General features: G+C 35.7%; 1 long non-coding RNA gene across 1 annotated transcript; it reads left to right on the forward strand.

Annotated features, from left to right (window-relative positions):
- Positions 1 to 1,444: 1,444 nt before the first annotated feature.
- On the forward strand, positions 1,445 to 15,615 carry LOC119716875 (uncharacterized). Its single transcript, XR_005265642.2, has 4 exons — positions 1,445 to 1,558; positions 4,513 to 4,565; positions 13,496 to 13,654; positions 15,174 to 15,615. It is a non-coding gene; the product is annotated as an uncharacterized lncRNA (long non-coding RNA).
- The last annotated feature ends 4,521 nt before the right edge of the window (positions 15,616 to 20,136 follow it).

The following is a 20,136-nucleotide window of genomic DNA, read 5'->3' on the forward strand; positions in this document are numbered from 1 at the left end:
CAGAAGTGTCTCTTTTTGGCTTTTCTTTCTTTCTTTCTTTCTTTCTTTCTTTCTTTCTTTCTTTCTTTCTTTCTTTCTTTCTTTCTCTCTCTCTCTCTCTCTCTCTCTTTCTCTCTTTCTCTCCTTCTTCCTTCCTTCCTTCCTTCCTTCCTTCCTTCCTTCCTTCCTTCCTTCCTTCCTTCCTTCCTTCCTTCCTTCCTTCCTTCCTTCCTTCCTTCCTTCCTTCCTTCCTTCCTTCCTTCCTTCCTTCCTTCCTTCCTTCCTTCCTTCCTTCCTTCATCAAAACTTTATTCTTTACTTGGATACAGAATTTATTTGTCATCATTGCTACAAATTATATAAAATTGTTTATTTCACATGTGCAATCATGGAATCGTAGAGTGATTCAGATGGGAATGGACCTTGCAGATCATTTCCATACATCTATTTCCAATCCCATGCCATGGGTAGAGGCCACTTCCACTATGCCAGGTTTCTCAAAGCCCCATAAAACCTGGCTTTAAATACTTGTGTGGATAACCTGTTCCAGTGCCTCACCACCCTCTAAGTAAAGAGTTTCTTCCCAATATCTAATCTAAAGCCACCCTCTTTCAGTTTAAAGCCATAACACATGTCCTATCCCTACAATCCCTGACAATGAGTTCCTCCCCATCTTTCACGTAGGCCTCCTTTAGTTCTGGAAGGCTGCTATAACATCTCCCCATCTATATCTATCTCTCTCTCTCTATATATATATATCTATTATATATATATATATATATTATATCTCTAATAATAATATCTCTATTATATATATATATTCATATATATATATATAGAGAGAGATAGATATATAGATATATATCTGTATTCATATCATCCACTCTCCAAATATCATTTAAAAACAGGCTTGAATCACCATGTTGAAAGTTGAGTTTAAAGTGACCTTCCTTCTCTTTATCTTTTCCTGGAAAAAAATTAAGTCAGAGAAATATATCCTTCTAAGTAGTCAGAAGGTTTTATCTTACTCCAACTAGTTAATTCATTCCTGATGACAGGAATAAATTCTGAACTTATGCAGTCATGTATTTAAAGAATATGTGTATATATGTGAGATATTTCTTATTAGTAGTCCTAAATTTCTGGTTTTTGAGTTTTATGCCTTATACTCTTTATATCATTAGTATGTTTCATTGTAGAGGTGATGATGGGACTGCAACAATGATGAGGCTGTATCCATAAATTACAAAACTGCAGTAACACTATTGCTTCATGGACAATAATTGCTCTGGTAAGTTCTTAACCCTCAAACTTTGAGAACAGGTTAAAAAATCCATTTCTGCTACTACTTTGTGTAATCTCCTTGTAGGTTTATGTATGTTTAAATAAAGGTTGGTTCTAATCTGAAAATGTGAGCCTACTTATCTTTTGCATGCTTACATATCCTGGTAGCAGATGTTGGGAAAGCACTTGAAAGGAAGAAAAAGCTTTCCATTTTTAACTCAGTGGATTTCAGAACAGAGCAAGTAACACATGGACTTTAAATGATAATGTTTGCCTACAGTAAACAGCACACTTGGTAAGTCCTGATTTTATTTGGGCTGCATATATACATAATTTTTAAAGTACATTTTACAAAATGAAGAAAATTCCAGCAAAGTACACTTGTGAATGAGTAAACAGTGTAAGGGATTAGGGAACAGACAATACTGCAATACAACCCCATAATGAGCCATCTAGCTGTGTTAAGAAAAAAAAAAAATAATTTAGTGTTGTGAGCTTCTCCCTTGTTTTCATAGTAAAAAAATGTGAGTGTAGAAATATACATATATATAAACTTTGGAAACTAAGATTTGAGCTGTAAAGCCAAAGCATGCAGGGGCTTTCAGTGCAGTAATTTTGCCATAATTCTCTTTATATTCATCTTAGTAGAGAAACTCTGGAATACCAAATATTCCAAGTGCCTGAAGTACAGCAATGTGAATACAATATATACATACATATATGTATATAAATATAAATGAATAAAAATTAAAAAATAATAAAAAATAATGATAGTCAAGAGAACCCAAACTTTTGAAAACATTTACTAGACCTGAAGCTAAAAAAGAAGCTGTAGAAGTATACATAATTCATTTATTCAGGTGTAAATATTTCCTCTTCCTTATACTAATGGACCTACATAAGGAATCCAGGGAATGCTCTGAAATTGCTAGCAATATCATCCTGACAGAGAATAGACAAACTGAGACATTTTGTAATGATTCCTGAGGAAAAAAGAAATGTCACATATTCCAAGTAGAGCAAAAAATTAGAATGAGAAAGCCTTCCACTTCAGAAAAGCCTGGTGTTTTGTCTTGTGACTGTTCTTTGCTGTGGGACCTAGTTGCTAGTCCAAAACAATTTGAATTACAGTGTATTTATGTAAAAAGTAGTAACCATACTTCTCTGGCATAGCTGTGTCTTTCAAACAAGAACTACTTGAACCAAAGAATCTTTTGGTTATTTTTATGTTTCACATGTCTTGCATTTAAAGGTAAAGATGTCAAAATCATAAATTTAGGTGGAAGAACTATGAATGCTCATCACTTAGGAAAACACTTCCATTTGAAGTGAGGTGTTAGCACATTATTTAGTTTTATTCCAATTTTTGTTTAAAAAAATATATTGAAAGGAAATAGGACTGTAGGAAACATTGCGTAAATTCTTACATTTTGGTAAAATTATCAATTTTCTTTAAAACGAAAACAACAAAACTCTACACTCAAAGCAACAAAATATTGTTCATACTGTTCTCGTTACTGTCTGAGAATCTATTTTCACAAAAAAAAAATTCAAAAGATGCTTTTGAAGACAGTTTATGATTTACTCTCCACTTACAAAGCTAACCCTGAGATACCCCTGTCTTTATAAGTATTCCAGAATGGGAAATAAATTGCATTCATGCAATGCTCCATGTACTTCAGAGAAGTTCTTTGTATACTGGAGACTGGTGTGATTACATTGATTATGACAAATTATACCTTGATGGCTGTACATAGACAGTTATGTTTCAGTCCACCTTATTGCAGTAGGAGGGACAAAAGCTCAGTCCAGGCTGATCTGCACTTGAATGAGTACCCTTCAGCAAGTTTTTCTTACAGCTCTGAGCTGTCCTTTTAGTAAGGATGGCTATTTTAATTCTAACAAGGCCAGATGTGAAGAAAAGCGTTTTTTTACTGGTGCTGTGGGCAAAGTATCAAACAAACAAACAAAACAAAACAAACAAACAAATATATATATATATTTGGAATGCTTGTATGCTTTCCTTAGGAACTGTAACCACTCTAAGTTTTTCATTTTGGTGCCTTATATAGAAATGGAAGTTATAATTTGTCCACATCCTACAGAACTTTCCAAACAGAAATATGGTGCTTATGTGTCAACTGACTTACATTTGAAACAGTTCATATTGCTCCTTTTACCAGCTGCAGTATAATCAGAGTTACCTTAGATCTTCTATTTCTCTCTGAATGGGGAACAACTCACTAACATTTTCACCATTCTGGCATCAAAGACACAAAATCTTTGGAAAATAATGATCGTAGAGCATTACAGTAGACACGGGTTATTATTATTTTTTTTTTCCTCTTGTTCATAATTTTTATCTGGTCATGAAAAGATAACTCTGTAAGGCATGCCATTCAGCAGGTGATACAATTTGAAATAGGAAGTCACTCTAGATTTTGAAAGCCACAGTTAGTGAAAATTTAGTGTTCTGTTTATAACTGATAACTTAAAACCTTTACCACTGCTTTGGTTGTCTACTTTTATTGAGACAGGTGAGACATATTTTGCACTTCACCAGTCCCCTCCCCCACAACTCATCTTCTCCCCTTCAATTAATTGAAGTACCTAAACTATGGTCATTAAAAAGATTAGTTTTATGGATTTTAAATTATATTTTTTCCTTTCTTCAAAGTCAAAATTTTAAGGTATTGTGTTCATGTTTTCTAATGTACCATGAAGCTAAATCTTAGGGAAATCAAGCAAACCATTTAATCAGAAAGTCTCAATAATCTAATTCTTAAGGATGGTTCTAACTCTTCTATTTATTTATTTATTTGTCAGGACATAGTCAGGTTGCAGGGTAACCACTCCAGGGGGGTTAAAGAACTCCCTTGTTCTTATGGTCTCTACATTATCTCCTGTTGTACATGAAAATTCTAGAGAGTTCATGAGAAAAAAGTGTGGTAAAAGCCCTTTGATTGAGAAAAGTAATCTGAACTTCAGGTTTTTGGAAGAGAATTGAATGCAAATGAATTTATTTGGTTAAATAAAATACATTTAATTTTATATACCTTACATATATACTTTTATATATGCATATATATGTATATGTATATATACACCTTTATTCTATTTTTAAACTGGGTAGGTTTTTACATGTAGTTTTTAAAAGTTTGGTTATGACTCTTATCTGTCATGAAAAATGTCCCTTCTGTCGCTGGATTACATTAACATTGCACAAGATAACTTGTCATGTTTTTAAAGGTCTGCAGACTCAATGTGAATGGAAAGTTATGGAGAAGAATACATACCATTAGGTAATTTTTTCCTCTTCCAATTATAAGACAAAAACGCAGTTTTTGCTCTGTATGCTTTTGATTATGTTTCTACTTGGTTTGTAGGCTTTCACTTTCAAGAAAAAATCACTAATGCTCATTATTAATCATAATACACAAGTGTAAACTATTTAGTTTACATGACTAGTCAAAATCACTACTCTGCATTATACATATTGCTATCTGTTGCTTATTATTTTTGGAACAGGTGCAGCCTACAGTAAATTTCAGCCCTGGTCTCATAAATACAGGCCACAATCCTGCATTGTTAAACAGATGAAGGCTGAAATAGTGACTTGGCGATTTGTTGAACACCTGCCATGGTGCTAGCCATAGCTCTAAACCTACACATTACCCCATACTGTAGTTGTGCAGACATGTGTAGACTGACTTTGGGAAAAATAAACTGCATGATCCAGGACAGCTTTCAAGAGCCCTCGATTGGAACAGGCAGGAATACGTATAATTACTTTTATTCTAAAAATATTAAAAATAGCATTCCAACATGGAAATTAAGTCTTAATCAATAATTAAATCTTAATTGGTAATTAAATAATAATGAATATTCATGATACAACAATAATGCAAGGAAAGACAAGTACATGGGGGAGAAATTAAACTAGTTCTTAGAAACATCTTTACTGTGGAGAGGGTTAGAGGCTTTCCTTATTAGCAGTGTTTTATTTCCTTATGCATCAATACATCCTGCCAAATTTGTGCATCCAACATTTCAATATTAGAAAATCCTAGGTCACTTAGTCATTTTTTTTGACAAGCATTGAAAAATGAGCAAGGTCTAAGCCAATGGAAATTTTAGGATTTGTTTTAAGTGTGAGGACAAATAGATAAATAGTGAAGGTTTTTGAAATCCATCCTGTAGTTTTCACTTTTTTTTTGTAGTTTTCACGCTGTTGTTCAGAAGGAACAGCCCCCTCCCCCATGAGAGCCCCCCTTTTTATTGCTGAGTGTGACATCAAGTGTTATGGAATATTCCTTTGATCGGTTTAGGTCAGCTGCCCTGGCGCTGTCCCCTCCCCATCACTTGCCCACTCCCAGCCTGCTGGCTCTTGGGGGCTTAGAAGGAGTCCTGATGCTGTGCCAGCACTATGCAGCTATAGACATAACACTGGAGTGATATCAGTGCTGTTCCAGGTCCGACTGTAGAGCACAGCACTGTGTGGGCTGCTGCAGGGAAAGGTGACTCCATCCCAGACAGACCCAACACAATTGTCCATTAACTAGTGTAGCTAGACATAGATCTGAAAGACTTTATTTAAAATTATTATTCTAGATATTAATTATCTCCATAGACAGTGATAACAAATATTTAATATTTATGTTTTGAGTTGAATGATGGGTGGGAAACTGTTTTCTAATTATTATTTTGACACCAAATTTGGAGGAGTTGTGGACTCGCATGAGGGTGGAAAGGCCTTGCAGAGGGATCTGGATAGGTTGGAGAGCTGGGCGATCACCAACCGCATGAAGTTCAATAAGAGCAAGTGCCGGGTCCTGCACCTGGGACGGGGAAACCCTGGCTGCACGTACAGACTGGGCGATGAGACGCTGGAGAGCAGCCTAGAAGAGAGGGATCTGGGGGTCGTGGTAGACAGCAAGTTGAATATGAGCCAGCAGTGTGCCCTGGCAGCCAGGAGGCCAACCGTGTCCTGGGGTGCATCAAGCATGGCATTGCTAGTAGGTCGAGGGAGGTGATTGTCCCGCTCTACTCTGCGCTGGTGTGGCCTCACCTCGAGTACTGTGTGCAGTTCTGGGCACCACAGTATAAAAAGGACATGAAACTGTTGGAGAGTGTCCAGAGGAGGGCTACAAAGATGGTGAAAGGCCTGGAGGGGAAGACGTACGAGGAACGGCTGAGGGCACTGGGCCTGTTCAGCCTGGAGAAGAGGAGGCTGAGGGGAGACCTCATCGCAGTCTACAACTTCCTCGTAAGGGGGTGTCGAGAGGCAGGAGACCTTTTCTCCATTAACACCAGCGACAGGACCCGCGGGAACGGGGTTAAGCTGAGGCAGGGGAAATTTAGGCTTGACATCAGGAGGGGGTTCTTCACAGAGAGGGTGGTTGCACACTGGAACAGGCTCCCCAGGGAAGTGGTCATTGCACCGAGCCTGTCTGAATCTAAGAAGAGATTGGACTGTACACTTAGTCACATGGTCTGAACTTTTGGGTAGACCTGTGCGGTGTCAAGAGTTGGACTTGATGATCCTTAAGGGTCCCTTCCAACTCAGGATATTCTATGATTCTATGATTCTATTTTTTTGAGATTATGTAATATTTCCCCAGTTTAAATGTTAATTTCTAATAAAAAGAAGAAAAACATATGAAATTATATATCTGTAAATTACTATTTCAGATTTGGTCATACTATGAGAATTCCATTTTAATTAAAAAATATAATCTTACTTTTTACTGCAGTAACTCCAATACTGAGAAAAGTCACAGTATATTCTCTACTAAAATCAACACTCTTTTGTGATTGTGGGCTTTTAAATATTAATTTCTTTCTTTATTTTTTACTTTCCAAGTCATGATGGACCTTTTGGTTAACATTTTACATTTTTATATGGCTTTATTCTGGCATTTAGCACAGCTCAAAAGTAATGCACTTATCAGAACAGTCAAAATCTGCAGCATATATGATTTATTTTTTATTTCTTTATTTTTAGAAATGTCTAAGTATTGTTAACATCAACAGGAAAGAGAGTGACTATGAAGCATAAAATAAAAGCACATTTTTTCTTATATGTATTCGGTAGAAGTCATCTTAATTTAATATGGTAATAAAGATACAATGACAATATTTTACTCAAAATGAGGAAATGTATGTCCTAATAGGTGATGGGACAGAGCAGTAATAATTTTAATCACAAAAGACATTTAAACAGCATGATCCCAGTCAAATGCATCAGAATCTTTTACTGTGAGTTACTGGCTAAGCTTTTTTAGGTAGATTATTGTAGTGAGAGCAGATGGTCTCAGTTTATGCCTTTTGTTCTGCACAATTATTGATGTGGATGCTAATATGAGACAATAAGTAGGCTATTTTTTGTCTATAATTGACATTAAATGGGTAATATTGAGGAAGCATTATGACTAGCTGACAGATTCAAATCCATGTAGTCCTTACTAAAAATCATGCAAGTTCAGAATGTTGTAGTCAAATTACCACCATAATTATTCCTACACAAAAGAGAAACAGAACAAAGAATCAGCAGGGAGAAAAATCCTTCAAGGGTATTTATGGTCTGCAAAGTACCACAGTAAAATTTCAAATACACAGAGGTGACATTCAGGCATCTATCCATCCTCACGTACCCATGCTTGTATATGCATCCTAACGTGGGCATGTGCTCTGTCCACACAGCTGTTGTGATTTTTATGAGTACAAATACCTGCTTGTGTTCACAGAACCAGCACCAGCTTCCACCCAGGAAGATCAAGCATCTGCCCTCTTTGGGCTGCACCTTTGTTGTAGCTACTAAATAACAAAATGAAATTACCCCTGCCTTGCTGATAATCAGCAATATTATTTACTTTCTTATTTCAGAATGGTTAATAGTTACTAAAAAAGAATCAGGAATGCCAAAGATCTTATGTGTATGTGAACGTTTGAAAGTTTTGTTTTGTTTTGTTTTGAATTGTTGTTACTCTTGTGCATTAGTACAACTAAGAGTGAGAATACAGGTTGTGTACAGGTTAAACTAACATCTGTCAGAAATGTCACTGGGAAAGTTGATTCTGCTCGAGGCAGGAGAGATGGACAAGATAATCTCTTGAGGCTCCTTCAAAGCCCATTTTCTGTGGTTCTGTGATAATGTACTATAGTAAGCTTTGACTGAGGGAAAACAAACAGAGCAACACTCAGTTTAACTTGGTATTTAGAACTTTTAATACCCAATTCAAATCTATAATACTTTCCAGCTTACATATGAATTTGTGCCAACTCAAAGTTCCTGAGACACAGATGATAAGCATAGATATACATTTGCCAGGTGTGTCCTAATTTTATCCATAACTTTCACATACAGACCTCAGTATGAGCAAAAACCTTTTGAGTGATTATAAGTTACTAACCATTTGAACTGGATCCACCCTGATTTCAGTTTTGTTTGTGATGGAGAAAAAAAATCTTTTTAGCAAATTTAATGTCAAATCCCGATTGTGTTCATATCAGTGAAATTTTGATAGTTTTATGATGATGATTACTGCGATTAATAAAGATCATTTTTCCAACTGATGAAAAAAATGATAGTGTTCTAGTATTCTGAATTTTATAAGGCAGATGAGCCATAGAATTTACGTAAGTTTTTAAAATATATGGATAATTGTCAATAATCATTATGTCTTTTTGTTTGGTTGGTTGGTTGGTTTTGTTTTTTCAAATTGAAATAGTCAATGGATTGTTAGGGAGGAAAGTCAGTGTGATTTAAGTTTTAACACCAGGGTAATGAAAGACATTTGGATTCCAGAATTTGGACATGTGGAAGTTATAGACTTATAAAAATTGCTACACTAATGTTTTAACATGACCTTGAAATTAGGTCTATATGCTAAAATGACAGACTTTCACTATGAATCCTGGCAAAATGTTTTGCACTGGGAACTGCATATCAGAACTGATATCCTGGTCCTGCCAGAAAATCATTTTGGGAAATCACAGAACCAGTTTTAATAATCTGTGTTTTTGTGAAGGTGGATTATTAAACTTGTTTACTTTAGACTAGTGGTTACAAAGTATAATTTCAGTGTGTTTGTGAAAGAAGGTCCCATAAAAATGTGAGATACATTATTCTTTTGCTATATAGGACCCTCTAATTTCTGTACTGTAACACATGCTTATGTTAGATACTATGCAAGCAACACAAAAGTGCTTCATGGGCTTCTGATATTCATACATTCCAGCAGCTGGACAAACTTAGCCTTCATATTCTTAAGACAGCTGTATATTTTACTAGTTCTGCAGTTCTTATATGAAATTATTCCTTAATGTTAAAATGCATTTACATTTAAAATCCCATCTTAAGCTATTATATATTTCTGTTTTTTCCTGGTATAAATGGGCAGAGCTTGGCTGAATTCAGTGGGGGTTTGTCAATATGCATATGTTTGGTAGCTGGTTGCTTATTTTCCAAACAACATGTCATTTAGGAAGAATTGGGAATGGCTTTTGCAAAGAGGTACTATGATATTTACTTTTTCTTTGGATGACAGCTAAAACATACACACAACATGAGAATGCTTATTTATTATGAGGAGACATTATTTACTGGGTTCTAAAGAATTCAGCTAAAATGAAATGGAACTGTTTTGTTCTGCTGCATTCAGTTTCTGAAAGACATATTTTAGGTGAACACTTTCATTGGCTTTTCATTGAATATGCAGTGATTTACCTTATCCATATCTTGCTGTATGACCATTTCCATTAACTCTTTCAGGAAAGTTATTAGCGAAGGAAGAGGGTGAAAACAATGCCTTATCAGCCATTACTGATTTAAGTAGGAAATTGTATACTTGTACTTGCAATTGGATCTTTATGTTTTATTCAATTAAAAATCCTATCTTTTTCATGTCTCATTTGTTTTTCTACATTGACTGGATTTTTAAATTTATTTATTTATTTATTTTCATTTGAGTGTGTGTATGTGCATGTTAAGATAAATTATTATCTATGGATCTTGATCAAGTTTATTTGTAAATTGAATCTCAGCTGTAGGTCAGTCATCCAAACCTTCCTTAGTATTTCTTGTGCATGTATCTCCTTCTGACTTCAGTGCAAATTACACATCAAAGGACAAAACGACAGAGGACTTAAAACTTCTCATTTAAGGTGAAGATTCACATTATAAGTAATGTTTATATGTGTACTAAAATTTCTGCTCTTCCATAGGTTTAGAGACTTTTCTTTTTCTTTTTCTTTTTCTTTTTCTTTTTCTTTTTCTTTTTCTTTTTCTTTTTCTTTTTCTTTTTCTTTTTCTTTTTCTTTTTCTTTTTCTTTTTCTTTTTCTTTTTCTTTTTCTCTTTCTCTTTCTCTTTCTCTTTCTTTTTCTTTTTTTCTTTTTCTTTTTTTCTTTTTCCTCTTCCTTTCTTTTTTTTTATTTATGTTTTTCTATTTTTAATCAATTTTCAATAAACGTACCTGTTTCCAATATCTCTACTTTATCATGGAGATCACTGTATAATTATTAGTATAGTGTGCTATGTTACCTGCTCTTCCAGAACAATTTTAACAACTTAATTTATTCACTTAAAAGTGAACAAAATAAAGGAAAGCTCCTGCTCTGATTTGGTAAGAGAAGAGAACAGATTTCAGACTGTCGCTTATGACAGCGGATTAAGCTCTTCTGAATGAGTTTTACTACACGTGCAAATTACAGTTGTCAACATTGCCCAGTAAAATGTTTTCATAGGTTATGCAAAAGAGATTAACAACCATCCTGCACCCCATCTCCACAGGGAAAAAAAATAATAATATTTTTTGGAGGGAAGAACTGGGTAGATAGAATTATACCTAGATAGAATTAGTCTAGTTGTGTTAATATTATCAATCTAACTAAATGCAAATTTGCAGCTGTTTCTTATAATTTTATTGATCAACTTTCATTTTCAGTAGTTTTATAGAAATGAACCTTATCAAGCATTATTTCTAAGCAGCATATAGAGGTCTTCAACTACTTTTATGTGTACTTATATTTTTGTAAGTCTTTTAACACAGTATTCTTTTACCTCTTGTAAGGTCCTCAGAGAGAAGCTGATGAAGTGTGGGCTAGATGAGTGGATGGTAAGGTGAACTGAAAAATGAACAGCTGAGCTTAGAGGAATAATCAGTAATACAAAGTCTAGTTGAAGGCCAGTAGTTAGTGGTGTACCCCAGCGGTTGATTCTGTACCAATATTGTTCAATATCTTCATTAATAACTTGGAAAATATATCAGTGTGCGCTCAGCAAGTAAAGAGATGGTAGAAAGCTGGGAGAAGTATGTGATACATTAGAGGTTTGTGTTGCCATGCAGACTGACTGCAACAAGGTGGAAAAATGGGATGACAGGAACCTCAACCTCATGAAGTTCAAGAAGGAGTCATGCAAAATCCTGCATCTGTGGAGGCACATCCTTAGGCACTAGTACATGCTGGAGGCCACCTAGCTGGAAAGCAGTTTTCCAAGAAGGACCTTGGAGTCTTGGTGGGCAACAAGCAATGAATCAGCAATGTTTCCTTGAGGAATAAAAGGCCCAAGACATCCTTGGCTGTTAAGAAGGGTGTTGCCAGCGAGTCAAGGGAGGTGATCCTTCTTCCCTACTCAGTATAAGGGAGGCAGTATCTAGAGTGCTGTGTCCACTTCTGGGCTTCCCAGTACAAGAAAGTTCTTACTGAACCAATTCCAGAGAAGGACTACTAAGATGTTTAAGGCACTGGAGCCTCTTTTTTATAAAGAGAGACTGAGAGATCTGGGACTGTTCAGTCTGAAGAAGAGAAGGTTCAGAAGCATCTTATCAACATCTAGATAATCTCAAGAGGTCCCTTCCAACCTCAACAATTATGTAATTCTGTGATCTGAAGTCCTACAGAGGTTACTATGTTCTTTATATGACCGTTCAATCCACTGCTTTCCTTAGCAGTAGGACATCTTTTATTGCTTCTGAGGCAAATTTAGCTCTTCATGGCTTGCAAGTGTTTCTGTAGGTGTCAGTTCAAGAAAACACTTGCCAAAATACCTGAGAACAAACAAGCAGCTTGAAAATACAAATCTTTTACCACAAGTAGAAGGTAACACAAAACTTTTGTAGGGAAATAATACAAATTTAAAAGTATATGATTTAAAAATTTAAAAGTTAAAATAAGGTAGTTAAAAAGTTAAAACTGTCTTCTGGGTTGAAGGGCAGGGCAGGGCAGGGCAGGGCAGGGCAGGGCAGGGCAGGGCAGGGCAGGGAAGGGAAGGGAAGGGAAGGGAAGGGAAGGGAAGGGAAGGGAAGGGAAGGGAAGGGAAGGGAAGGGAAGGGAAGGGAAGGGAAGGGAAGGGAAGGGAAGGGAAGGGAAGGGAAGGGAGAAGAATAAATAAATTGTGTTAGTCAGAAACACCTATCTTTTTCTAGTTCTATCCATATTTTCTGCTGTGCACTTGAGATTCAAATTTGACACACTCGCTGTTCAGAAAACTCTAGCCTTACCACTGAAGAAATAATTCATCTATCTTACGCAAAGGGATTCCTGGCAGTTATGTGGAATTCCATAAAACTGTCATTTCAACTGTCTAATGCTTGTTTGACCAGTGACAATGTTCAAAGAGGATTTAAATGTTGCCTAGTTTGGTGTGCATATTTCAACCTGAGTAGTACTTTACTGTTATTTTAATGGCAATTGAATATTCAGTTTATATCTATGCCAAATTTGTGTCTAAAAGAAATGAAAAATCTGTGGTAATGCAATAAACATACTAGCACACTATTATTGCTTGTTGTTTTTTGGATATAGAGTCCAACAGCCTCCCTGCCAATTTTTAGCACTGACCTGAGGCTAAAGTTCAAAGAACTGTATAAAGAATGATGAACTGTAAAAAATGTCTGGCTTAAGTAGACATCCAGCCTGTAGGATATGTGTCACTGTGGGACTTGGAGTGTTTCTCAACAAGGTCTGGCTGCCTCTAGACTCTAGAATTACATGATAAACAGGTACACATCATCCTTGCTCCATTTCTTTCCTTGTCAGTAAATATAGAATTCATAGTAGTCATAATTGCCAGGTCCACATCTTACCCCAAAGGAAAAAAAAAGCATTCTGCTTCCATTCCCAAAGGGAAATAAAATCTTTCTGGAGAGGCTTAGTGGGGTCATATACAAAATAAAAATATTTACACAACACCATTGACAAAGCAGTTATATGATTGTCTCTTGCAAACAGTGATAGACAGCCCTGGACACACACCCTGATTTCCTGTAGAAAGAAACCTGGATTTGCACCTTTACAACGAGCGGGATATCATCCTCCCAGCTTCATAAGGGATGAGGATGCCACCATAGACTGCCCAAGTTACATTACATCCTTCCTTTTATCTTCAAGGTATGTTTACTATTCTGAGCACAAAACAAGTTATTTAAGATACAGTCAGTCATTACAGCTTGATTTCCAACTGCTTAAAAAGGTGGACCTTGCTTGCACTTTACTTTGGAAAAAATAAGAATTCTGAATTAGTTTCAGAACTACACGACACATTTATTTTGTATTTTGTCTGACAAAAATGAAGGAACACAAACCAAAACCACATTTTTTTTTTTTTCAAGGACTTCTTGAAAGAAAATCCCAAAGAGTCATTGTTAGAAAACATTTTCTTCTTATATAGCTCACACTCAGTGAGCCTTCAACATTTCTAATGTTGAACAGTTAGTCTGAAATAAGTTATTTCAAAATACTGTCATAAAATACATTTGTAGTGTTTGCTTGTGAGGAGAACTGTTGGATCAAAGTCCAAGAAACACTAGAATATCTTCAAAGTGAGATATAGATACAAGGCATTCTTAATACTTCTCTATGTGACAATTCTATGTATTTCACAGTAATATCTGGGAACTAAGAGGAATAAAGGAAAGCCACAGCCCCAGAGAAATAATACTTATGGCTTATAAAGGCTTTCTAACCAAACATCAAGCAACACTAGAGATGGATCAAAGCATGTGAATAAAATCTATTGACTTCGTGGCTGCATTTTAGCACCCTGGCACCTTATTCAGATAACATTCAATATAGTATCAAGATAAAAGTTTATTTATTTCAGAGATACTTTATTTTGTTTTTCTAATATTGTTATGAAATTATCACTATTTAATATTACATTGCAAATAATAAGCATCATGAGCATATTGTACATATGTACCATATATACATCTGAAAATCTGCAAATGTTTTCTGTTGATTTGAAATCCCTATTCACTCTTTTTGTTTGTTTGTTTGTTTCCCTGAAGACAAAAATGGCTTGTATACATTCATAGAGGCCTCTGACCCAGTGATTCTGCATCCCACTTACTTTTAATTTTAGTTATTATTATTAATACCTACGGAACAACATGGTGGATGCTCAAAAGCAGGCTTTGAGATTCTTGGGAAGATAACACAAATAGGAAGTAATCAACATAATTCCTTTTAGAGGTTAATGTATGTCTTTTACAGCATTGCTTAGTCTCTGAGTCCTGCATGGAGAAAGAAAACAGCAGTTGGCATAGCCTTGCCTTTGCTCCTTCCCCTACAGCTGCAATATTTCTCCTGTTTCTGTCAGTCATCTCTGTTTCCTGCAGGTGTGGGTATCCCTTGGAATACGTAAACAGGGATTACTAAAATGTTGTAGTTGAGGGCAGGCTCTCCAGATTACATCTGAAAAGGCATTCCATACAAAAGTGTTGTAACTGGGTTCTCAGTAGAAATGTAATTAACAACAGGGATTTGAGTATTTAAATTTATTTTCATGCACCAGAAGGGGAAATGGCACCAGGGATAAAAGAAGGCAATTCACAAAAGCTTTAGGACATTTGAAAGAAATGGTAGAGAAAGGATCTAATGTGATTTCTTTTTTCTCTGCACTTTACAGGCTTTTCTGAAATACTCTGTTTCCCGGTTCCAACGAACAAACCTATTTCTTTTCTTAGGAACCTGTAGCAGCAGCTTCTTGAGATGATCAAGCCAGCCTTGCAGCCCATTGACAATGAAAGAAGGGGCCCTGCTCTCTCCACTGACTGTCTTCCCCTTCAGCCACGTGCTTTCCTACTTTGTGTTACACCTTTCTGGTGCTTAGCAAACCCCTTAACAAACCTTCACAACTCTGTTACTCAGGGGAAATTAAAACAGATCATAAGTATCTGATGAATTAATCGGATGAATTGGGTTGTGGGGTGTCCAACAGGCATTGGGGAGGAGCAGAGTGATGTAAATGGGAACATAAAAAGAGAACTGAGACTGTCCCTTCATAACAACCATGAGACCAGCTGCTCTTGAAATTTCAGTGTGTTGCCTGCTCAGATCAGATAACAGACAGCAAGAAGTAAGGGGGGGGGGGGGGGGAGCTCTTCCAGATTTACAGATAATTTCTACTGATTATACAGCAAAAGTATCTGAAATCTAAAGTCAAGTGATTAAAAAACAATAATAACTAGATTTCATTACTAATGTATTTTTATTCATTATTAATTATTATCTAACTCACTTCTACAATAGAATGAATGTAGCATTAATATGATTTATTAAGTTGTGGTTATCCCAGACTCATGATCTTTGGGTCCTAAAAAACAAGTTAGACACTTATAAGTGTCTAACTTATAGACACTTATAGACACTTATAAGACTTCTGAGCTTCTTTGTTGTTGTGGGTTTTTTGTTTGTTTGTTTTTCCTTACTACTTTACTCATTAGCCCCACCTTGCATACAGTTTCGCACAACAGTGCCAACAACAAATTCTATACATTGTAAAATATGTTTAATACGGCTCCAATGTAAGTAACCAAATCCTAATGGGATGGGGTACATTTCTGTCTTTATTCGCAGGTCACGTACAGGTCTCCAGTGACAGGGGAACAGTGGGCTAATGATGCTATATCATCATTTCAGAGCAGTATATCTTACATCCAATATTGAATCAAGGTGCTCTCTCTTCTACACAAAGTCAAAAATGCTCCCGCCCTTCATGATTTGTAGGACTTTAACATATTTTGACCAGTGTTCATTGTGTTTCTGACTTTTCCTCAGTGAGAAAAAATGTTTTATTTTGCTGTAAAATTATTGCAACAAATTATTAAATTATTAAATGTATTTCTTAGACACTGGAAGTAAACTTTTTTTTTTTTTCCCCTACATTTTATCATATGTTTAGAGGTGATTTGACTTTGTGTTTTGCTTATATTGCCAGTCAAATGGAAAGGGTTTGAAAACATATCAAATTTGGTACAGCAGTTCTGGCAAATGAAATCTGTTTTTTGTGCAACTACTAACCAATTACTCTAACTTTGGATTCCTAGTTACCAAGGGTGGGCATATAGTATGATCAAAATTAATGTGAAGATAATGTGAAGCTTTCAAATCTCACGTATTAGTGCTTTACCATGTTTTTTTTTCCTTCCTTATTACTGATCTGTCTTATTTTATTAGCATAAATTAAATAAAATTTTGAATGAATATATTTGAAGTAGTTCTCCAGAGCAAACAAAACAAAATCTGCCAATTCATTTTGTAAATAGGCCTTGGTTACATTTTGCACTTACTCCATATTCATACTCCTTTAAGAGGCTTTGCAGATGGCAAACTACATACAGATTGTTGAGAAAACTCTAGAATTATCATCTGAAAATGTTCCCATAGTCACACATTCTCACTGATACCTCTGCATATTCATAAGCTTTTGGGAATTTGCACAGAGCACTTAATGCATCTCATCCACCTCGCCTCCCTCTTGCCCCAACCTGCACAGAAACAGGATTGTCATTCATTTCCATTACTATAAGTGCTCTTGTGACTGAATAAAATGTTTTATCTTCACCAATCATATGTTGCCACATGAAGTACAGTACACAAATATTTGTGTGGAGAACACATAAGCCTCCATGAGCATTCTCTTCTTCTCTAAAGATGAAAATTCCATAATTTGAGTAACCTACATAGTGGGCACAGCTTGAATATTTAAGTAGGGTAAATGCCTGTGTTGGAGACACACACACACACACACACACAAGTAATTGTGATCAGAAATATTTTATAAAAAATGAACTGTTCAAAAAGAAAGCAGTAGTCTGGGAAGTAGTAGAAAAATCCGGATACTCAGGATTCTATTGTCCCAATAAAGACTGTGTAACTGGCATTTCCATAGACTCTCCATAGGCTCTCACTGCCAGCCAGACACCCATTTGATATAATGTCACTGTTATTTCTGGACACTACCTTATTGAAATGTGTTCAAACAATGATATGCATGCAAAAGAGGGTTGGGGAACTTCAAAATATAATTTCAATCATTTTTAACCTTAATATATTAGCAGGAAGGGAAAATATATCTGCATGGCAAAGGTTTTGTCACAGGATTACAAAGAAATTTGGAACTCTAAGCTTGTGAATTACTCTTGTTTTGAGATTTTTCTTTTAAACACCAGACATAATTTTAGAGCACTGAAAAGGGGAAGATTCTTTTTACTACAAACTTAGCAAATTGCAGATTCTTCAACTATCATTTTTTTTCCTGTAAACATACAATTAATCTTGATGCTTTTGTTGATGTTTGTCTCCACTTTAATCTCATATTTCTCAGGTTGCTTCCATTATTATGGGATTCAGATCACAGACCTCCCTTGTAAATGACACCTGGAAATGTCAAGCTCTTTGATGTATGTGAGATTTTATGTACGTGTCCATTTGCAAGTAGATTACTTAATTTTGGGAGTTACCTTTCCATGTAAACAAGTGCTAGGTGAGGGCTCCAAAGAGGTTTCACACACTACCATTTTATTAATTTACCTTGTTCTGCACCTACTTTGTGAACTACAAAATATGTTTATTAACTCCTTGATCAGGTGTCTATTACAGAAAACATCAGCACAGCTGAGTGTGGATCTCCAACAATGTCAAACACATTGGCTTGTTCAGCATCTTTAGCCTTTTAATTGATAAATACTTGTGCATCTGATATGCAAGGTTTAAAATTGCCAGTCATTCTCACTTATTAAAGACCACCAAAAGCCAGCTGCCTAAGGAGTTTTCAACAATATATTTTTTCAATATGGTATTGATTTTGCAATAATTATACTGTTGATGGAACCAGCATAGGAATATTGGAAAATGTATGTCTAACAAATCGTGCTATATATTTGCCAATAGGTAACACATCACCAGTCAGCTTTTAGAAAAGCTGCAGTGGTATACAATTTCCTGTGCATAAAAGTTCATCCTGTTTTGAACCAACGAGCAACAGTGCACTATGAATTAATCTGCACTCCTATAATTTCATCTGGTTACCGCAGAGTACTAAAAAAATATCAGGGGCTAAACATTAACTCTTATTAGATATTTTCCAGATACTCAGGATAAAGATAATGGAAGATCACAAAGGTGGGAATAGCTGATCTATTCACACCATCTAACATTATTCATCAAAGGGCCTGAGTTATTCTAGAAAATAACTATCTAATGATGTCTCCAGGAAACAATGCAAAATACCAAATCTTTCTCTTTCTCTCTCTCTCTGTCTCTCTCTCTCTCTCTTTTTTTTTTTTTTTTTTCCTCTAGCATCAGGTGCTCCAGAGCCCTTCAGGGGGCTCTCACTGCAAAAGGCACCCGAGCTCCTCTCTCAGGCATCTGTCAAATGGGACTAATGTGGCAACATCATCATCAGTGATAGAGTAATTTACTTCTTTTTACTGCTTAGGTATGCTTTGTGTTGCTATGTGAATTGCTGGAGAGGGAAAGTAGATCAATGGCCCTGTTCACCTGGAATAATTTTTATCTTCTGGTGCACTATCCTGCTGCATTCTGCACTTTTGTCCAGGTGCCTCTGTAGGGCCCTGTTTTGTCATTTGTTGTTTTAATTCAACTGCATGCAGACATTTCTTCTCAAAATAATATTTTTTCTTTCCTCTTCCATTTTTTTTTTTAATCTTGTCAATTTCTCTTTGTCCATTCTGTTCATGTCTTACAGTTCTAATACTGCTAATCGGCTTCTGTGTTTTGATGTAGTGTTCCTCCTTAAAACAGCTGTACTTAACAAATCCAAACTTAATTCATCATTTCAGTTGACCATGACCATAAAAAAAAAACATTTTTTTCCCCAGTGCACATATAGTGCTATCTATCTGATGCACTACATTTTTTATCAAACTCACCCCTAAAACAACCTTAGTATCAACATCCAGAACATTGTTGCTACAAAGAGATAAGAATTCAAATAAAAGTGAAGTCATCAACTGTAGCTTCAGAAAACAGTCAGCTGTTAGTTACAAAGCTTGCAAGGATGATGGCAGAAAGGCTTACAGAGAAAGCTCAGTTTCAGCTAGATTTCTTTAAACTCATTTTGATTACTCATTGAATTCATTTTAAATGCATTTTGATATAGTCAAAGAAAGAGTACTAATAATGTCCTACCTTGGAAGTGAAGTTTGGAAACAGAAGTGGAAGCCAAAGGGGAAGCCAACTGGGACATGGTTAATGGACCCTAGCCAAAGTTAAACTGAGTTGGTCCTTGCTGATATAGCATCATCAGACTAAAGGATGGTTTCATATCTAGCAAACAAAACAAAACAAAACAAACAACACCAACAACAAAAACATAAATCACAAGCTGGAGGAAATTAAGCCAAATATATGTATATATATGTGTATGTGTGTATACATATATATATAAAATCCCACGCTGGAAAGGGATATTTTTTTGCTACTGTCTCCAAAAATAATATGAAGTTCTGAATGACAATTATTCCTGGAGGTTCTCTCCTCTGTTTCCTTCCTCATAGCAGGAATCAGGTGAAACAAGTTGTTGTTGTCCTGTTATTCTGTTGTCCAGGTGGGACACACAATTATCA

This window comes from Anas platyrhynchos, chromosome 4 (genome assembly GCF_047663525.1).
Source record: "Anas platyrhynchos isolate ZD024472 breed Pekin duck chromosome 4, IASCAAS_PekinDuck_T2T, whole genome shotgun sequence".
Lineage (NCBI taxonomy): Eukaryota > Metazoa > Chordata > Aves > Anseriformes > Anatidae > Anas > Anas platyrhynchos.